Here is a 20,658-nt window from a genome sequence, read left to right on the forward strand (position 1 = left end):
TCTATTGAATATATACGAATCCAAAAAATAAAATTCAAGATACGAGAAAGGAATCCTTTATTTTTAAAGCAGATGAAATTAAAGAATGAAACAATAGATCATACCTTAGCTCGTGATCCAAACTACGCTTGGAGAAAAACAGAGCAGTATGCAAATCTTTTTCGTTTTCTTTTGCTTCTTGTAGAGAAAACTGCGTAGTAAAAGCAAAAAGAAGGTTATATCACACTTGCAAAGTAGGAGTTGAAATGATGAACAAGTTTTCATATACAAATTCTATACTAAAAAATTTGCTTGGTACGGAACTAGGGCAACTGTTTTCCAATCTTAAAAACTATGAAGACATATATAATCTGCTTTGAATTTCATTGAGATATTTTAACAAACAACATATCTGCACAGTTTAAGCCAGTGCATGAGGCAGATAACCAAATGTAGAACGCGTTGCTCGTTGAAGACTACCAAGGCTCGTTGAACATTGTACCACAGAGCTATTGAGCCAGATAGTACGATGGGGTCGACCCCCTATCCTGGCAAGCTGATCAGAGTTAACTCTACCAAGTCTCGAGGAGTTCCAGATGCTTATGACGAGCTCTATTTTACGAAAGAACTCTGAGGCCATCAACCGCAAAATCCAGGCAGTCATGATCCCGAGCAACGCGAGACAACCTTGCTCTGAAAGGTCGAGCAGAGCAAGGAGGCTGCCAAAGGTGTAACAGAAAAAGCACTCTGAAAACAAATGGGCTGCCTCGTAGGGCCATCTCTTACCGAAAGAGAGACAAAGGGCCATGTTTAGCTTTGGAAGAATTAATTTTTAATAAACCGTGCTAGATCATATTTTATATCATCTTCAATCCAGGAGGCCAAAGTGTCATAGACCAAAACATAGTCTGTTTGACAAAAAACCCATTTCCAACCAAAAGGGGCTATTTTTTAGCCCTCTCAATAATTTATTATTTTAATTGAATTAATGATTAATTGAATTAAACTACCATATTAAAATAAGGTTTTCAAACATATTTTAAGTACCACTTGTCTCTAAATTAATAAGCCACAAGATTTCTTATCTTTATATAATGAAAAGGATGTGAAAATTGGTGAATAATTGAAATAAAATAAGATAAGATAGTATGAAATGGTGAAAAGAATGTGAGAAATGAGGTAGAAATGGTTTAGGTATTTATAGGGAAAAAAAATTGGTTTTTGTTTTTAAAAATTTCGTATAAAAAGAAAAGTCAAATCCAACAGTAACCTGATGTCAGCATGACGTCAAGTAGCATGTGTTTAGGCTCGGCTATAGGGCTAGCTGGTTGGCTACTCTTGGCAACCTTGCTGGCCGATTCTCCAATTTTTGGCCGGGTGGGGCCCACGAGCCCTTTGGCCTAGCCTTCGGTTGGAATTTTTTGGCCTATGGCCCTTTGGCGGGGTTGGTTAGAGATGGCCTAACATTCTACAAACAACTTTGGAAAACTGTTCTGTAAAACCAAAAAAAGATAAAGTGTCTCAAATGACAAATATAATATTACATTTTTATAATAGGGGAGATTCATGGCACCATTTTTTTACACAACTTTGAAACATGTTTTTTCTCCCTCCGTAATGTATTTTAACGATTTGAACTATTTATCTTTTAGAACATCATTCATAGATCATCTTTGCAAAAAATTAGACCAATCCAGAAACATTAAGACATTCATTTGTGGTGAAGGAAATAGACGAATACAGTTCTCCAAAGAAACCCTAAACCCTTAACTCAACGGTCATATAGTTTCAAATTTAGATGATTTAGTAGACATAATAATTGAGGGAAGATTTAAAAGATAAATGGTTCGAATCATTGATTTAGAGGTGGGGATGCTGATGATGGGGAAGTTGGTGAAGGTTGTGGTAAGCCATGGTGACGGAGGTGATGATGTGGAGATAGTGGTGGTGGTTGTGGTTGCAGCGGTGGTGATGAGGGTGGTTATAGTGATGGCTATTAAGGTTGTGCCCTAAAAAGCAAAACTTTGCAATATCGGATATTATATAACAATTTTATTGTAAGTGTGAGATTTCGTATTCTGAAAATATATATTTAGTATTATTATTTCACAAGAGCTATTTTGATTTTTTTTATTTTATTTTATTACATGTATAGATGTACATGTATTGTAAGAGCTTAGGTTTGTATTGTTTGCACCAGCTGGTGATACTTTGTTCCATAGGATAGGACCAAACATAGTTTCATGTTATTAGATATCTTCATATGCCCATAGCTTCCTATCTAGTTTTAGGTTAAGGTGGCGTTGTATGATGGTCCTTGGTGCTTTATCCGCACTCTATAGTTGATGACAAACTAAGGCTACATGCAATACTTAACTTAGAAGCAGGAGGTTTATTGCATGCAATCCCTTATTATCTTCTTTGCCACGCGCACCACCCAATCGGATTCTAGTACATTGCCGCCTTCTGAATAGGAGGCTTTGTAGGTACAACAAAACACAGGCAAATTATATAGATGAGAGATCCACTGCTAGCTAGAGACGGCATGCATGCAAATGATAGTTAATTTGCATGGGAAAAGAAGAATGAAAGGAAATCAAGCAGAGAGAGAGAGAAGGAGAAGGGAGGAGATAAATTAAAGAAGGCAACATTGAGGTAATCAGCAGTAAGTAGACCAAACTTCCTCATGATATCAAAGCATGTTGTCCATGTGTAAAGTCCTGACACGTGCTCCATGTTACTTAATAGCCACACGTGCTCCATATTGCCCAATAACCACACGTGCTCCACGTTGCCTAGTAGCCACAAATGCTCCACGTTGCCCAATAGCCATACATGCTCCATGTTGCTGGTGTTGTATTGTTCACGTGTTAGACTTGAAAATACGCCACACATGATGGGGCATGTTGAGAATGAATCACACATTGATGAGAACGTGCTCCATGAGAATGAAAAAGTGGTCAAGATGGCCACCTAGGCACTAGGCGGCGATGCTTCGCTGCGACTAACCCGAAATCATTCATTAAATCGGCAAGGACATTAAGCGGTGTAAGGTGGCTGCTTGGGTGGGCTAGGTGGGCTTGGCAAACACTAGGCAATATGAGCGGCCTAGAAAAAAACCTTCTGCTGTGAGACTCACAACCTTCTTGTCTCCCCGAATCTCGCCGTTTGCCTCTTAGTTTGCTAGAAGCGGAGTCGACTATGGTTTGAGAAAGAGAGAGTGGTAGATGAGATTTGTGTAATTGCAGAGATGGGTGATGGCGACGGGTTGTAGAAGGTAAGTCTGCAATTGCAAAGATGGGTGCAGCGGCAGGTTGTAGAAGATGAGTTTGTAATTGCAGAGAGGTGTGGCTGGCTTTAATTAGGGTTTTAAGCAATTAGTAGCCTTTTTGCTTTAGCTAGCATTTATTAGATTTGTTTGAAGCAACTGAGTCGGTGAAAACAAAATGCAGGGCCAACCTTTTAATTTATTAAGAGGCCCAACAATATGGGCTTAGAAAATGATACAACCCTAGAACAACTTGTATTTTACATATATACCTATATGGATTCTTTATTTAAAAAAAAAAAACACAGTATCAATGTTTATATATATATTATATAGTAAATTTAATTAATTTATATGATATATTACTTTAATCCGTCAAGGCTCCGTCTAGCCGCCTAGACGCTAGGCCCCAGCCTGCCGTTTAATTATCACCTAGCGTCTTTTAAAACCTTGTTCATAAGTAGTTGAGCAACTTTTCATATTGTCAATTGATTTATGATGGAACCCCAACTTCTTCATCAAAGACACAATAGAAGACATTGTCAAATAGAAATTAATCGAGGTATGTTTAATGTACAAAGTGGCGACAAATAATTGAAGACTTGTTCCGTTTCTTCTCTTCTAATGTTATCAATAAATGGGCTTTAAGCCTTTCTCGATTACAGAGAAGAAAATGGAAACATAAGAGGGAAAAGAAGAGGACAACTGATCATTATTCACGAGACGACAAGTTTGACGAACAGAGGTGCAGGAGAGCAAAAAAGAATTAGGCTTTCTCTTGACTTAGTTTTTTTAATTTTATTATAGATTTAATGACAATTTCGATTATGTTTCGGAATTAATTTTTTTTTCACTTGAGCTGCAATATAACCTAACCATGATTACTTAATTTTTGTTATATCTGGATTGTCATTCGTATTGTTTCCTTTGTCTTGATTATACGCTTCATTTTGATCTTGTTGATTAGCTACAAAATTGGTTTAGTCAAGTTTATCTTATGCAAATTTAAGTACTTGCCATGTTGAATTTGAATTCTTGCACTTGAAGCCATGAAATCCTTGATATAGATGTCGTACACTATGGTGTAAAAAAGAAAAAGAAAAAGGATGTCATACACTAGGTTACATGTGGCATCTTAGTTCCCAAATCGTTAATAAATTGTTGTGTTTAGTAATCTATATGTCATAAACTGTTAGCACATAAGAGTATACATAGTAATCCAGATACCATGGATACTATATGAATTAGAGGAACTAGACGGTTATTTTAAATGATTATTCATTAATAATTTACTACTTGAAATAGGTTGGATTGGTTATGATGAAATCCTAGTGACTCACTCTTCTCGTTTATAATTTGTTTCTATTTTGTTGCATCTCTATTCCTTTATTTTTATTTGTCTTGTTATTGTTCATTGTTTTTAAATCAAGAACTCAATCCTTACAATTCTTTCTTATAATCAATGTTACTTTTAATTTTACTGCACTTCAATTTAATTAGGCAATTTGAATTGACTCAATCTCAGTTGAAACGATTTTCTGTTGCTGATCATTTAGATAGGTGGAGCTACAACATGGATTTGGGAGTCAGCATTTTTCATAATCCTTCTATGTTGATTAGGATGTGTTGATGGATAATACTTAGGGATCTCCAAGGCTCGTTTTGTGAGTTTGAATGTTATTTTTTAATTTTGTTTGAGATTTTTTTTTACCCCCTTATTTTACCCAAAAAAAAAAAAAACCAATTAAATAGTTAATTCATAAAATGAAGAGATTGAATTAAAAGTCAATTAATCTTACGGACATTGAGAATTCATTTGGATTTGAAATTTGTCACGGACTTCAAGGTTCATCGGACTAGCTCTAAACGGGGCCCATGGAGTGAAGTTGTGTGAGAAATTAAATCCATGAAGTCCAAAAAAGGTTCAATGAATTCTCTTAGCCGGTTATACAGGGAGGAGAGATAGTTTAGCCGGTTATAGAGGAAGGAGAGATAGTTTAGTTTAGTGTGTTGCAAGAGCATCGCAACTGGACTCCTTAGATAAGAGTTGAAATCGACATTGGAGAGATAGACAAAGGCGTGAGTGAAGTTGTATTCAACGTTGTACTTGATGAACACATTTCTGTGTATAAAAATCCTAGTGGGTGTTCAATTTGGGTCTTTAGGAATGGCTAAGAATTGGTAGATTAATGAGGAGTGCTACTACACTCACCTCAGTGTCCTATTTTACCACTCATATGATAATTCCACCCATTATAAAAAGTTCAAAAGTAAAATGTTATTTTCCCGCCACTTAGTACTACGGTCTAGTGATATTCCTCTTCACTTGTAAGTGAGAGGTCTTATGTTCGATTCTCGCTAAAGGCGAATTTGAACCACATTATTGCTAACTCATTGTGAGGCTAAGCTCACGCCCCCCCCCCTTAGTGTAGATAATATCGTTTGCTCAAAAAAAAAACAAAAGTTATTTCCCCACCCACCATTATTTCCAAAATAACCCTAATACATTTTGTTTTAAATAACTCTAATATATATTTCAATAATATTAAAATAAATAAATAAAACAAGAAAAAATTGAAAGAAAATACAAGACTGGACATGCATCGTCTCTTTCAAACCACGTGCACGCCTATCCTTAAAATCGTGGCATCCCTTTCATAATATCTCTTCCTACTAACACCCAGATCCCCATCATTTGTTGTCACCAAATTCCATATCAATGGCCCAATCTTCCCTCCGTTCAAGTCTTTCACCTCCATCTAGCACACACCTATTCCTTTTCCTACCTTTCTATTGATTCTAGCCCAAATCTTTCCTAGCCTCTCCGCAGCAGAAAACACACCCCACCCACCATTAATTTTATTATTGTAAATTATTATTTTTTTTTTTTCAAATTTTAAGTAATTAATTAAATAGGGATTTAAAAGTCATCTTTTAAAAGGATAAATATGTCATTAACATTTTTTTAAATAGAGGGTAGGAAAATAAGACACTAGAGTAGGAACATCAGCATTCTTAATGAGGGGTATCTGTGGAAATAAAGTAATTAGATTTTTTAACACGGTAAATATGAGATTTTAACTGACAGTGAACTCCACATGTCACTTAGTGAATGGGAAAAACAAGTGGGAAGATGTAGCTAGCATTCTTCTATATTTTACTTTGAGAAATGCTAAGGAGAGTGCTCTCTTAACATTTCTCATTTTCTTTAGAGAGCACCCTTATCATTTCTCATTAGTGAGGTGGCAAAGAGTTAATAGAGAATTCCACTTTTGAGAGAATCTCCTTAGCATTTCTTTTTCCTTTAAAAAATTTCAACTATAATCACACTCCCTATCATGTTTTTAGTAAACCAGAATTGCTAGCAGCACCTAAATTTAGGAAGTGAGAAAGAAGATCCTAAGGCTCCTAATCCTATTGCATTAATTACTGTTCTTTAATAACCTTTCAAATAAAAAACTATGTTTCTATCAGTACATATTTATTATGACTTCCTAAATTAGAGTTTACGGTTTAGTAGAGATTTTCTAGGAAGCTCCTAGTTAAAATTTAGGGTAAAGGAGAAAAAACTACCTCAACTATTAGTATCATGACACTTTCATACCTCATCTTTTTAAAATGATAATATCATACCTCAACTTACAAATTTTTGTCAATGTCAGACATCCGTCAGTTTTTCTGTTAATTTTTCTGTTAAGTGCTGACGTGGCTTAAGATGGGATCCACTCCTTAGTCCAACTAGATTAAAAAATAATTAAATATATTTTTAATAATTAAATATTATAAAATTAAAATTATTTTTTATATAAAATTGTGGGATCCACCCTCTATCTCTCCCTCTCCTCTTTCTCACGTCTTTCTCCCTTCTCTCTCTCTGGACAACATCATCCCCAAAACCCAGAAACCCTACCCACCTTTCCCACCCGTCCCCCCCCCCAACGTTCATCCACCATTATCTCTCATCTCTCTCTCTTCGCTGGCCCGGAACTTGACAAAATGTCGACACTTTTTCTCCCCAATGCCATGAACTCCCTATCCTCCCTCACGAAGCTACTATGCCTCATGCCGTCGGGAATTCCGAAGCTCGGATTCTCCGCCACCAAAAACCCGTCATCGAATTCCCCGATCCCTTCTCTGCAACGCCACGACATAAGTGTCGAATCCTTGACCCGAAGAGAGCAAAGCCAATTCGGGCAAAATCTGCACTTGTACATTATTATTGGCTTTAAAATCTCTGCCGTTGATTTGAGCATCAGAATATGAAGAGTTGGGATTGACGAAAAAGCTTGGAACTTTTGGACGTCGTCGGTCTCGGGGTATGCGATGGCGTCATCTTCGTCATCCTCGTCGTCGGCTTCCGGGATGGGGATGATCCGAGACGTTGGAGAGAGAAGAGACTCTGGGTGATGGCATGTACTCCATTATTATCTTCTTCTTGACTTCGGCGGGCTTGAATTTGGGTTTCTGCTTTGGGGTGGTTTGGCTTTGGACGACGTCGTTCTGGGCGGCGTTGTTGTTGAGGTTCTGATGGATGGGGGAATAGTTGTAGGTAGCCCAGGGAGAGAGAGAGAGAGAGAGAGAGAGAGAGAGAGAGAGGATGGTGGAGGAAGGTTGGGGGGACAGGTGGGGAAGGTTAGGGTTTTCTGTTTGAAAATAAGGAATTAGGGTTTGGGTTTAGGTTCGAAAGGGACGAGAAGAGGTAGGGGAAGGGAAGAGGTGGGGGATGGGGGATGGGGGTGGGTACGGGGAAGAGTTTGGGGTTTGTCGAACATAAGAAGAAGGTTGGTGCGGGTGGAGAAAGGGGAGGCCCGTACCCCTAGGCCATTTTAATTTTTTTTATTCTTAATTTTTTAATTTTATAATTTTTAATTTTTAAAAATATATTTAATTATTTTTTAAACTAGTTGGATTAGTGAGTGGGCTGATGCGAGAATTAAACGCACACAAATTAAACCCTCTTTTTATCAATTGTAGTAAGTATGTAAGTAGGGATCGTTCTGGACCGGGGATTAGGAGGGATTGTTAATCACTTGGATTTGACTCAAAAACGTAAAAACACAATATAAAACACTATACTAGACTCAAAGAATGCAAAACTAAACTTTAAAACACTAAAACAAACCAAAAGACTCAAACATCACCCAAAACACTCAAAACTGCCTTAAAAACACTTTCTGGGCAGTTTTGAGCACTTTGCTGAATTTGGACGAATCTGTGTAATAAATTGAATCAAAACACTTATAAACACAAACTAAGACATTTTCTAACTAAATTGGACAATAAAGTAAAGGGGGATTAAGGTTTTGACGAAACTAAATTAAATGGAGAGATTGCAATTAAAACAGAATGTAAATATAAAATTGATGAAATGGAATGAATGGATGCTAGCCAAGGGGTTCATCTCCACACATGTTACACTTGCATAATAAAACGATTTCCAATTGCATTTCAATAAACCATTAATTCTCAACACCCCAAGTTAACCGTGATGCACTAATTAACCTTCAAATCTTTCTAACGTTATTGAATTGGATGATTGCATACGACAACCCAAAACATTCCCCACAAGTCCCCTACATGATTGCATAATAGAGATACAAGCAAGAATCATTACGCTCTATGAAAATTATAAGTGTTGACGAGGCATTCGTTACTATGGAATACGCATGAAACTTATGCCAAGAATTCGTTTAACGCGATTGTTTATAATCAACCTCCACTACTTGTGAATATAAGTTCGTAACTATTAGGTGAAACTCACTTATATTCTAGCGTCATATTCATGCATGAAAATTAAGCGTGCACTCTCAATAAACATACATAAATAAGTTATCAATCAAACGGTTAAACAAATTGAATCCACAACTTATGAAACGCAATTAGAAGTAATCAAATCAAAATGCAAGCATAAACATATATTTCGAATCCCCCCCTAGCCAAGGGGGGGTTTAGTTCCTCATAACTTTGAAATCAAAGAAACACCTAAACATTCCAACAACTCAAACTTGAATTGTATGAACTTTTAGGCACTCTTCTCTTCCATTCCTCATACGTACAAAACAAAGAGAATTGAATTTAAACATTGAAATCAAAGAAACACCTAAACATTCCAAAAACTCAAACTTGAATTGTATGAACGTTTAGGCACTCTTCTTTTCCTCGTTGTTGTAGTACAAGGTCTAAGGTGAGTTTTGGGGATTATGGATGATGTAGAATGATAGGTTTTGTGGAATGGTGAAGGAAGTGATGGTGTTTGGATTAGTAGGGAATGTTGTTGGTGTGTATGGATGATTTTCTGAATATGGAAGAGTGTATGAATTGTGGCTGCAATAGATGCTTATTTATAGGTGAAGAAGAGGGAACATGACAGCTAGGAACTTGGTGGAAATCTGGAATGGTGATGGGAGATGCATGTGGCTGATTTATGCATGTGATTAAAGTGGAATGACAGCTAGGTTATGATGATGAATACATGTGCAAAGTTGGAAATGCAAGCAGAAAATGGACATGTGAATTAAAGCTATATGTGGCTGCAATGATGAAATGGATGGGAGTGTGGTGCAATGATGGAGGAATAAGTGCATGTGGATGCAAAGGATTCAAGAATGGGAGTGCATGTGCACGGTTTTGGGAGAAAGGTGGAAGGTTGCAGCAAAGGTTTAAGTGTTTGTGAAAGATGGCAGATTGTATGGATGAATGATTAAAGGGAAAAATAAAGAATGGGATGCATGTGAATTAAGTTGGAAAGTGGTGGAAATGGAATGTTATTCACGGCTAGGTTGTTGTTGGTGTGTTATGCATGGCATGATTGGGATTAGGAAAGGTTTAAATGTCCTAAAACTAAAGGGAACAAGGTTCCAACACTTTGGTCTTCAATTAGGTCTTCAATTTCGTCCAACACTTTGGCTCCAAGCATAAGCTATCCATCCTTAGCCCAAAAGTGCTCCAAAAGTCTCCAAAATGCATATTTTTGCTCCTTTAGCCCTTTGGACCTACAAACACACGAAAATAGCTTAAAGTACTAAAATAACTAAAGAAACATAACGTAAATGCACGAGAACAAGCCATTTAAGTCGCATGAATATGCTCCTATCAAATACCCCCACACTTATCTTTTGCTAGTCCTCGAGCAAAACAAAACACAAAACGAACAAAACACCACCTACACCTTCCAACAATCGTCTCACGGATTTCCAATGCACATGACAAGTTAAAAATCATTATTCCCACAGATTTTAGCCATCTTTACACTTAAGTACATTCTTAATCATAGTCACCACATACTAGTTCACAATTAAGCATTTAAAACACATTTCGAATGTAGTAACATGCCTTAGAGAATTTCCTCAATTCCTTACTAGAATGCACTCTATTTTCACACAGATTTTCTGACTACACACCCTACACTAGTTATATGTGAGAGATTGATGTAAACATGAAAGACTAGTATCTCACATATGTTATAACAAAGAAAGCATTTTCTGGATTTACGATAATGACATGAATATGATCTCATGAATGGAATGCTACTACTTAGAATGAGAACCAGTGATTCCATAAGCTCATATCAATTCCAAACTCCACATTATTGAACACATAACGATCAAGATAGTAGTCAAAGGGGTGTAACGGGGCTAGGGTATTGTCTAACAATGAAAGGTGAAGGATAAACAAACATTCTTAAAGCAATAGTGACAAAGTATTGAATTAGGCACTTAGAATTCCCTTTTGAATGAAAACTCAACTTTTGAACAAAAAGGGAGAACAAGCTCTTTTTTCTTTCTTTCTTTCTTTTCTTTTCTGTTTTTCTTTTTCATATGTTTTTCACAATTTTTTTCTTTTCTTTTGACTCTCAAAACATACATAAACACTTAAGAACAAAACATTCTCTCCCCCACACTCATTTTCTTGCATAATGTAACTCAAAAGGAATTCATTTAAGTCATGCTCACTATCTTTTAAGAACAAGGGTGTGGACAGTCCTAAACTAGGCTAGGTGAGGATAATGTGGGTAAACAAAGAATAAAGGCTAAACAAGGCTCAACGGGGTTAAAACTTACAATATATACGAATTTATGGGAAGTAAGGCTATTTGGCTATGGTGGCAACTGCACAACTTCATCTTGATATATGTTATGCAATTCAATGTCATGCTTTGAATGAAACAGATATAAGTTCTAGCATTTAGTTCTATCATGATACAATTGCATTCTAAGTAGCAACCAAGCAAGGAATAATGAGATCATGCAACAACTTTAGAAAACAAAGAATCACAGAAAATAACTTTCAAAGAACGTTTAGGCTCAAGTCTCACAAGGTTGTAGCGTTTGTTTGAGTTCCTTCCTTCAAGCATGTTACAAAAACGAATTTTTCTTTTATGATTGCATGTGAAGTCATACATTATAACCATAACCAAGCATATACCAAGAGTAAATCAAACTTTCATCCATGTTTATAACTCTTTTTAACAGTCATGCAATTACAAACCAAATCCTTATCATTGTGTTGGAAGGTACCCTAAGACACAAACACACAAAAACTACTCAAAACACTCTTTTTAGGCTTTTCAAAACATGTTTTTCAAATTTTTATGTGATTTTCGGAGTTATCAAAACAAAACATACTAAAACACTCTAAAACAACTTAAAAATACCATAAAACAGCAAGGAACAACATTTGAAGTTATGGGTGATAAAATCCCACGAATTTGCATCAAATAAACTTAGTTACCCCCCCACACTTAAATCAAACATTGTCCTCAATGTTTTAAGCATAGATTCACACAAAACATAAGTAAACACATAAAAAGCACTTAAACATACTAAACATGGCAGAATGTAACTAACAAAGAGAAGAGTTTAGGGATGCAAATCTGGTTATGGAGTGTAAATTCCATCTTCTCCTTGGTAATCTCATTGAGGCTTTGATCTTGGTGATTCCACAGGCTTACTCTTGAACTGGTTTCCCCCCATCGTTGATTTTCCTTTGTGCTACTCTTGAACTGGGCAGCAGGATTCTTTTGTTCTCCCCCGAAGGTCTGAGCTTACTCCTTTTATCTGTTTCTTTGTTCAATCTTTGCAGAAGTGGTCCCTTCTCTGGAAGTGTATCAACCGTTGAAGATGACTACTCGAGAGCAACGCTAGGTAAGCAACCAGGAATAGATTCCCGGCAGTCGGAACCAGATCGGAAGACTGACTCCAAGTGCCGGCTGATTGCTTCTTTCACTTTGCCATGCGAGTAATATCAAGGGCAAAGGAAAAGATAGGGAAAGAGCATGATATGAGATACTTTTTCTTTAGACCTTGATGATATGAGATACCTTTGCTTTTGAAGAAACGGCGAATGAAGCAGCACATGTATTTGTTGTGGCTGTCTCCACATGCTTCGATCTACCGTTTCCTTCTGCCTCATCTGTACTCTAGGTATCTGGTATCTTCTTTGGGGGAGAAAAAATTGAGTATTTCAAGAGGCTTTACTGGGAGTGCGCCCTCAGAGGTGTGGAAGAGTTGGACATTTTTTTTTTCAGGTCTGCCTTGCCATAAGAGATGAAGGTCGACATATATAGGGATTTCTCAATAGCAAGTGGTGGTACTGTTCTTTTACCCTTGTCGACAAACGCCTCTTCGATTTCTGAACGACGCCTCTTCGATTTCTGAACGAGCGCCACTTTTGACAAAGTTACACGCGTTTTCTGAAAAGCAGAGAAAGCGTCGCCGAACTTTGCGCTTGTCGGCTAAAGATGTGTAGTTGCGATGATGGCCTCCACGTGTTTTCGACTTTGTCAGATATCTTTTGACAAAGTTGAACGCGTTTTCTGAAAAGCCGCGAACGCGTCGCCGAACTTTATGCAGGAAAATCTGGATTTTTGAATCGGTGGTCGTGTCGCCTTGGCTTTTTATAGCGGTATCGATCACCCCAACATACACACTCTGAAGATTTCCCATTCTTGAAAATCTACTCCGGCCTTTTGAGATTTAACTCCATCCATACCTCCTCTTTGAACAACTTTGAAAAATGACTAACCCATCGAACCTTTGCTTAGATTTGAGTCTCAGCAGCGATCCGGTTGCGCCCCGTCAAGGTAATGTATGGCGCCCTTCTTTCTTATCTTCTAACGGTCCTCTTACAGGTGAGGACTCCATGATGACGGATGCAACAACAACTACGATAGTAGCTAAGAACCTCCTCACTCCTAAGGATAGTAGGCTGCTTTCAGGACGGTCCGATGAGTTGGCCGTTCAAGAGTCCCTCGCTCTCAGCGTTCAGTGTGCAGGCTCTGTGTCCAACATGGGCCAACGCCTACTTGCTCGCTCCCGTCAGGTTGAATCGTTGATGGCAGAGGTGGAAAATCTCAAGCAAGAGATCAAGCAGTTGAAGTATGAGAATAGAAGTTTGCATGTGCTTGCAAATAACTATTCGACGGGCATGAAGAGGAAGCTTGATAAGCTGCAAGAATCCAATGGTCGAATGCAAAGTGACCGTCAAAGTGACTGTCAAAGGCTTGCGGCTTTCTTCCAGAGGCACATTTTTCCTGGCTCATCTAGCGTTCCACCAAGTATTGAGGCCTCTTCTTCGATGCCTCCCGCTCCGAGAGTTTTGCCCAGTAGTGGGGCTTCAAGCAAACAACCTTTGTGAAAGTTACATTCTGCCATTTTTTTTTTATTTCTTTTTATTTTTTATTTTTTATTTTTATTGCACGGCATAAAATTGATCTTTGAATGGGCGGTGATACTTGAAATGATCCGGTAATAGTTTCAATTCTAGAATGGATGCCTGAATCATTAACGACATATTAGTATAAAAGAAAATTGAAATTCGGGGAGGCGGCTTACCTTTGTGCTCCGACATGAATTTAAGAATAAACACCCCTTCGAAAGTTATGACTTGTCCCGTGTCATAAAATCCAACTTCTTTGGGAATTGTTGTCTCAAGTATATCCTCTTTGATGAATTCATGAAATTCCATACTTTGCACCTTTGGAAGGGCTTCCAAGATGTCTTTTTCACTTTCTTCTTCCTTGGAATTCATGAACCCGCAAGAAATAGGGACATTAGGTGGAATGGGGTTAGAACTAATTAAATTTGGAACAACCTTACTTGAATTAGATGGCGTAGGAACAATAGGTGCTTCCGGCAAAGGTGTTTCAAATCCTCCCTTCGAATTTGCAATGGTTGAACTAGGGAGTTCGCCTTGGTCTCGAAACTGTCCTACGAACTCCGTGATCTGCCCAATTTGCTTTTCCAAGTAGTCCAACCTTTTGTCTTGATTTTCCCTCTCTTTGTTTTGAGTTTGGACTCCCTGCGTCAAAGTAGTAAGTAATTGAAAAATCGTATCATTATCATTTGAATTACCTACATTACCTTGGGCAGGTTGTGGTGGCTGCATAGGCGTTGAATAAAACTCCTCGTATGGTGGCTGCCAATATCCTTCTTGTTGAGCCTCATTGTCTTGATTTTGTGAGCCCTGCACCAAACAAATTAATTCATTAAGCTTTTGATTATAATTTATTGACGAACTTGAGTTTGGTTGGGCATATTGAATATGAGGTTGTGGTGGCTGCATAGGCGTTGAATAGAACTCCTCATATGGCGGCCAATATCCTTCTTGTTGAACATGTTGAGGTTCCCACCACATAGAGTTTGAATGATCACTCCAATCCGAATTATAAGTATTGGAAAACACGTTATTCCTTGATTGAAGATCAAATGTACCAACGCTTTGCATTTGGGACCTTTCCATGAGCTGTGACAAAAGAGAAGCATTATCAAGTGCCATGTTGTGCTTCTCTAGTACTTGAATTCAACAAACAAAACACAAATAAAAAACTAGAACTAAAATACATAACAGAAACTAAAACTAAAACTAATAAGAAAACGAAAATAACAATCCAAAGGATTAGCAAAGTTGCTAATCCCCGGCAACGGCGCCAAAATTTGATGCGAGAATTAAACGCACACAAATTAAACCCTCTTTTTATCAATTGTAGTAAGTATGTAAGTAGGGATCGTTCTGGACCGGGGATTAGGAGGGATTGTTAATCACTTGGATTTGACTCAAAAACGTAAAAACACAATATAAAACACTATACTAGACTCAAAGAATGCAAAACTAAACTTTAAAACACTAAAACAAACCAAAAGACTCAAACATCACCCAAAACACTCAAAACTGCCTTAAAAACACTTTCTGGGCAGTTTTGAGCACTTTGCTGAATTTGGACGAATCTGTGTAATAAATTGAATCAAAACACTTATAAACACAAACTAAGACATTTTCTAACTAAATTGGACAATAAAGTAAAGGGGGGATTAAGGTTTTGACGAAACTAAATTAAATGGAGAGATTGCAATTAAAACAGAATGTAAATATGAAATTGATGAAATGGAATGAATGGATGCTAGCCAAGGGGTTCATCTCCACACATGTTACACTTGCATAATAAAACGATTTCCAATTGCATTTCAATAAACCATTAATTCTCAACACCCCAAGTTAACCGTGATGCACTAATTAACCTTCAAATCTTCCTAACGTTATTGAATTGGATGATTGCATACGACAACCCAAAACATTCCCCACAAGTCCCCTACATGATTGCATAATAGAGATACAAGCAAGAATCATTACGCTCTATGAAAATTATAAGTGTTGACGAGGCATTCGTTACTATGGAATACGCATGAAACTTATGCCAGGAATTCGTTTAACGCGATCAACCTCCACTACTTGTGAATATAAGTTCGTAACTATTAGGTGAAACTCACTTATATTCTAGCGTCATATTCATGCATGAAAATTAAGCGTGCACTCTCAATAAACATACATAAATAAGTTATCAATCAAACGGTTAAACAAATTGAATCCACAACTTATGAAACGCAATTAGAAGTAATCAAATCAAAATGCAAGCATAAACATATATTTCGAATCCCCCCCTAGCCAAGGGGGGGTTTAGTTCCTCATAACTTTGAAATCAAAGAAACACCTAAACATTCCAACAACTCAAACTTGAATTGTATGAACGTTTAGGCACTCTTCTCTTCCATTCCTCATACGTACAAAACAAAGAGAATTGAATTTAAACATTGAAATCAAAGAAACACCTAAACATTCCAACAACTCAAACTTGAATTGTATGAACGTTTAGGCACTCTTCTCTTCCTCGTTGTTGTAGTACAAGGTCTAAGGTGAGTTTTGGGGATTATGGATGATGTAGAATGATAGGTTTTGTGGAATGGTGAAGGAAGTGATGGTGTTTGGATTAGTAGGGAATGTTGTTGGTGTGTATGGATGATTTTCTGAATATGGAAGAGTGTATGAATTGTGGCTACAATAGATGCTTATTTATAGGTGAAGAAGAGGGAACATGACAGCTAGGAACTTGGTGGAAATCTGGAATGGTGATGGGAGATGCATGTGGCTGATTTATGCATGTGATTAAAGTGGAATGACAGCTAGGTTATGATGATGAATGCATGTGCAAAGTTGGAAATGCAAGTAGAAAATGGACATGTGAATTAAAGCTATATGTGGCTGCAATGATGGAGGAATAAGTGCATGTGGATGCAAAGGATTCAAGAATGGGAGTGCATGTGCACGGTTTTGGGAGAAAGGTGGAAGGTTGCAGCAAAGGTTTAAGTGTTTGTGAAAGATGGCAGATTGTATGGATGAATGATTAAAGGGAAAAATAAAGAATGGGATGCATGTGAATTAAGTTGGAAAGTGGTGGAAATGGAATGTTATTCACGGCTAGGTTGTTGTTGGTGTGTTATGCATGGCATGATTGTGATTAGGAAAGGTTTAAATGTCCTAAAACTAAAGGGAACAAGGTTCCAACACTTTGGTCTTCAATTAGGTCTTCAATTTCGTCCAACACTTTGGCTCCAAGCATAAGCTATCCATCCTTAGCCCAAAAGTGCTCCAAAAGTCTCCAAAATGCATATTTTTGCTCCTTTAGCCCTTTGGACCTACAAACACACGAAAATAGCTTAAAGTACTAAAATAACTAAAGAAACATAACGTAAATGCACGAGAACAAGCCATTTAAGTCGCATGAATATGCTCCTATCATGGGCCCCGTCTCTAGCCACGTTAGCACTTAACAGAGAAATTAATAGAAAAACTGACGGAGGTCTGACATTGTCACAAATTTGTAAGTTGAGGTATGACATTGTCATTTTAAAAAAATGGGGTATGAAAGTGTCATTCAACCCATAGTTGAGGTAGTTTTTTGTAATTTACCCTAAAATTTAACTAAAAATATAAAACATGATTAGACATATTCTTATAGCTTTTGGCAAACTTCTATATACAGTTTTCGCGCGCTCTTTCAACTTTGTTGTTTGGTTAGATAGAACCTCATTCTCTTAAATCTTACTACCAGAGCCGGACTTACAAGTGAATTAGCTAGCAACCAATTCACTTATAAATAACTCTGTTCTTCACATCAACCTTATGGTGTTGAAACTTAGAGGTTTCATATTTTTGTAACATATGGAGAACTTGTTCAATCATCAAAGGAGATCAAAGGAAGGAATTTTTGAGGTACCATTCAAGGAGAAGGTCAAGCCCTTCCTCAAGGGTGATTCCAAAACAAAAGTAGTGCTTCAAGAGATTGAATCCAAATCTCTATCTTTTGTCTTTAACCCGCGAGCTTAGCCATCAACCTGCCAATTCTCGGCGAAGCCGACTAGCTTCACCACCGCCAAAGTGAAGCATTTCGTGAAAACTCAAAAAATCCTAATTTGAAAATGGCAGAGATTCGCCCCGATCGTCAAACCACTGCAAGTCGCAAGGCGAGGACTAATAATTGTAGCATGTTCCAGTGTCAATGAGTGGTCCTCTATCTTATGAACTTATTTCTTGGATTTATTTTCCATATTCAAATGTTTGGTTGAAAAAATCGTAATTGACCGTCGTTCCATTTCGTGAACATGCCAATACAATCGTTGGATTGTCATAAATTTTAAATAGAAGTTTTTGAACTTTAATACTTCGAAAATTTGATATTTAATTAAAATCTGATGTTAGATTGCGTATTTATTTAGCTTCTAGATGTGTAGTTTAATTCAAATTCCAATGCATATTCTGTTTTTGTTTTGATGTTTAATGTGTATAATATTCAATTAATGTCTCCCATTAAATATGTGAATTTGTTAATATGCACATTTTAATTTATTAATTTATTTAACTTCCTCCAATTATATCCTTATAAATGTACCTAAATGAAAAAACATTCAAAAAATAAAAATAATGACAAATAAGAAACAAGTAAATATATAAGTGTACCGAAATATATTAAAAGGAATTGATGTATCTAAATGTTTATGACGTACTTAAATGTCGATACCGAAACATATTATATTAAATTAACGTACTTAAATGTCTGTACCGAAATGACCATACTAAAATATATTAAATGAATTAATCTACCTTGATTACCGCACTTCCCAGGTTGAGCTGTAGGGCCAGACTTCAATAAAGGGCCTTCACCTCCTCCTACATTCAAATACCTAAAATAAAGATGATCATAGAAAATGTGAAATATTTGATAGGATCCATTTTGGAAACGCCGAATACCGAAAATATATTAAAATGAATTGATGTACCTAAATGTTTGTACCAAAATATAAGATGTACTTAAATGTCTGTACCAAAATTTATACCGAAATAACTATACTAAAATATATTAAATGAATTAATCTACATAAATGCAGAACACAAAGTGTATTGAAACATAGTTTACCTAAACAACCATAACAAAAAAAAAAAAATATATATATATATATATATATATAATTAAATGAAGAAAAAGAAAAATAATATAATTATGAGGTTACTAAATGTATTAAGGGACTAAATTTGATTTTAATCTTACACAATGTTTTAGTTTGAAAGTTATATTTTTTTTAAGGATTAGAATTCAGTTTTGTATTTTAAATATGTTATTGTTGGTACTATGTGTGACTTGCAGAAACTTACGTATGTGAACCTGAAGTTCGTAGACTTTAGATCAAAGATTTTAGGGTTTAGGACCCTGGGGGCGCCGCTTTAACCAAAGGGTTGACTATCTATCAGTGTTCCCCATAACATCCTAGCATCTCATCATCAACGTATACGTTTCAGATTTGACAGTTGTTCAACTTGATCTCAACTTGACTGGCAAAGCAATAATATGGGTTAAACAAAACGAACAAATTCACGCAAACAACTAAAAAACTCATAATGAGCAGAGGAATGAAACAAAAAACAAGGAAAAATCAAAAGACGCACCTAATACCTTGTCTCTCCAAATTACTTTGCCTGTAGAACACTGAAGCACAAGCTGTTTGCTTATAAAGCTAACTGCGTACGTATGCCTTCTTTTCCCTTTCTAAGTAAAACTGAGTAATGGGAAATTGAAATTGTCAAAAAATGAAATCGAGAGGCACGGGAAACAACGAAATTGACAGAACGTAATATTATTTTTTTTCTTTTGATTTTCGGATTCGACTTTTCACTTTTATAAGTAAAGGAAAGTAGATTAAGCAAAGGAAGGTTGCTGTGATGAAGAAACCAAAACCAGACAACAGAAGGGCAATGGGAAGAATAACTCTCTTAGCAGAAGAAGATGAGATAAATAATGCATGAGAAAGATAACGTGGTACGACAGAGAAATGCAATTAAAAAAGACCAAAAGTGAGGACTTAGTCTGGTATATGGTTGGTAAGAAATGGCTGTCTTAGTTGACGTCAATCTTAAATTAAAACTTAATTTTCATGGCAATTATTTAGCACTTTAGCGTGGGAATCTACACCAATTATTTAGCACATTTGATTCCTCGACGACATTGCACTGGCTGTAATAGCTATGAAAATAATTTTATTTTATTCTATTATGTTGGGGTTTGAATCTGATTCAAGCAAGCACTTGACCAGTAAGTCTTTTAAGTTGATCAGTAAGCCTCAGCAGGTCGCATGATCACTTGATCAGAAAGCCTCTGTTAGCTATCCACTCATTGTTGAAATTTAAGTTAATTTATCATTAATCAACGTAATGCTATGGTTTAGTTTTTCAGTTACCCTTTTAATTAAGTTGTTCCAATTGTGTATGTCTGTATGTATGTATGTATGTATGTATGTATGTATACACACACACCGAAACTTGGACATGTCAGCAACGTGGAGTTTTAGTGGGCTCAACACCTACCACGCTAACAGTTAATAGACAAATTGATGGGTAAGCAAACGAGGTCCGACATTGCAATAAATTTGTAAGTTGATGTATGACATTCCAATGTTTAAAGATGAGGTATGAGTTTGTTACGTGACTCAAAGTTGAGATGTTATAATGTCATTTTCTCTTTTTTATTTTTTAATAAATGGGTGTGGAAGTGGGCGCGCTCAATGCCCCATTATCACTTAACAATCGAT

At 36.6% G+C, this 20,658-nt stretch overlaps 1 long non-coding RNA gene across 1 annotated transcript; it reads right to left on the bottom strand.

Moving 5' to 3' along the window:
* Window positions 1-104: 104 nt before the first annotated feature.
* Window positions 105-19,332, bottom strand: LOC148694502 (uncharacterized). The gene is made up of 3 exons (XR_015966228.1): window positions 19,229-19,332; window positions 18,680-18,759; window positions 105-190 (listed from the first exon to the last, which is right to left on the bottom strand). It is a non-coding gene; the product is annotated as an uncharacterized LOC148694502 (long non-coding RNA).
* Window positions 19,333-20,658: the final 1,326 nt, after the last annotated feature.

The sequence above is a fragment of the Pyrus communis genome, chromosome 9, assembly GCF_041283825.1.
Source record: "Pyrus communis isolate YQ-2024b chromosome 9, ASM4128382v1, whole genome shotgun sequence".
Classification (NCBI taxonomy): domain Eukaryota; kingdom Viridiplantae; phylum Streptophyta; class Magnoliopsida; order Rosales; family Rosaceae; genus Pyrus; species Pyrus communis.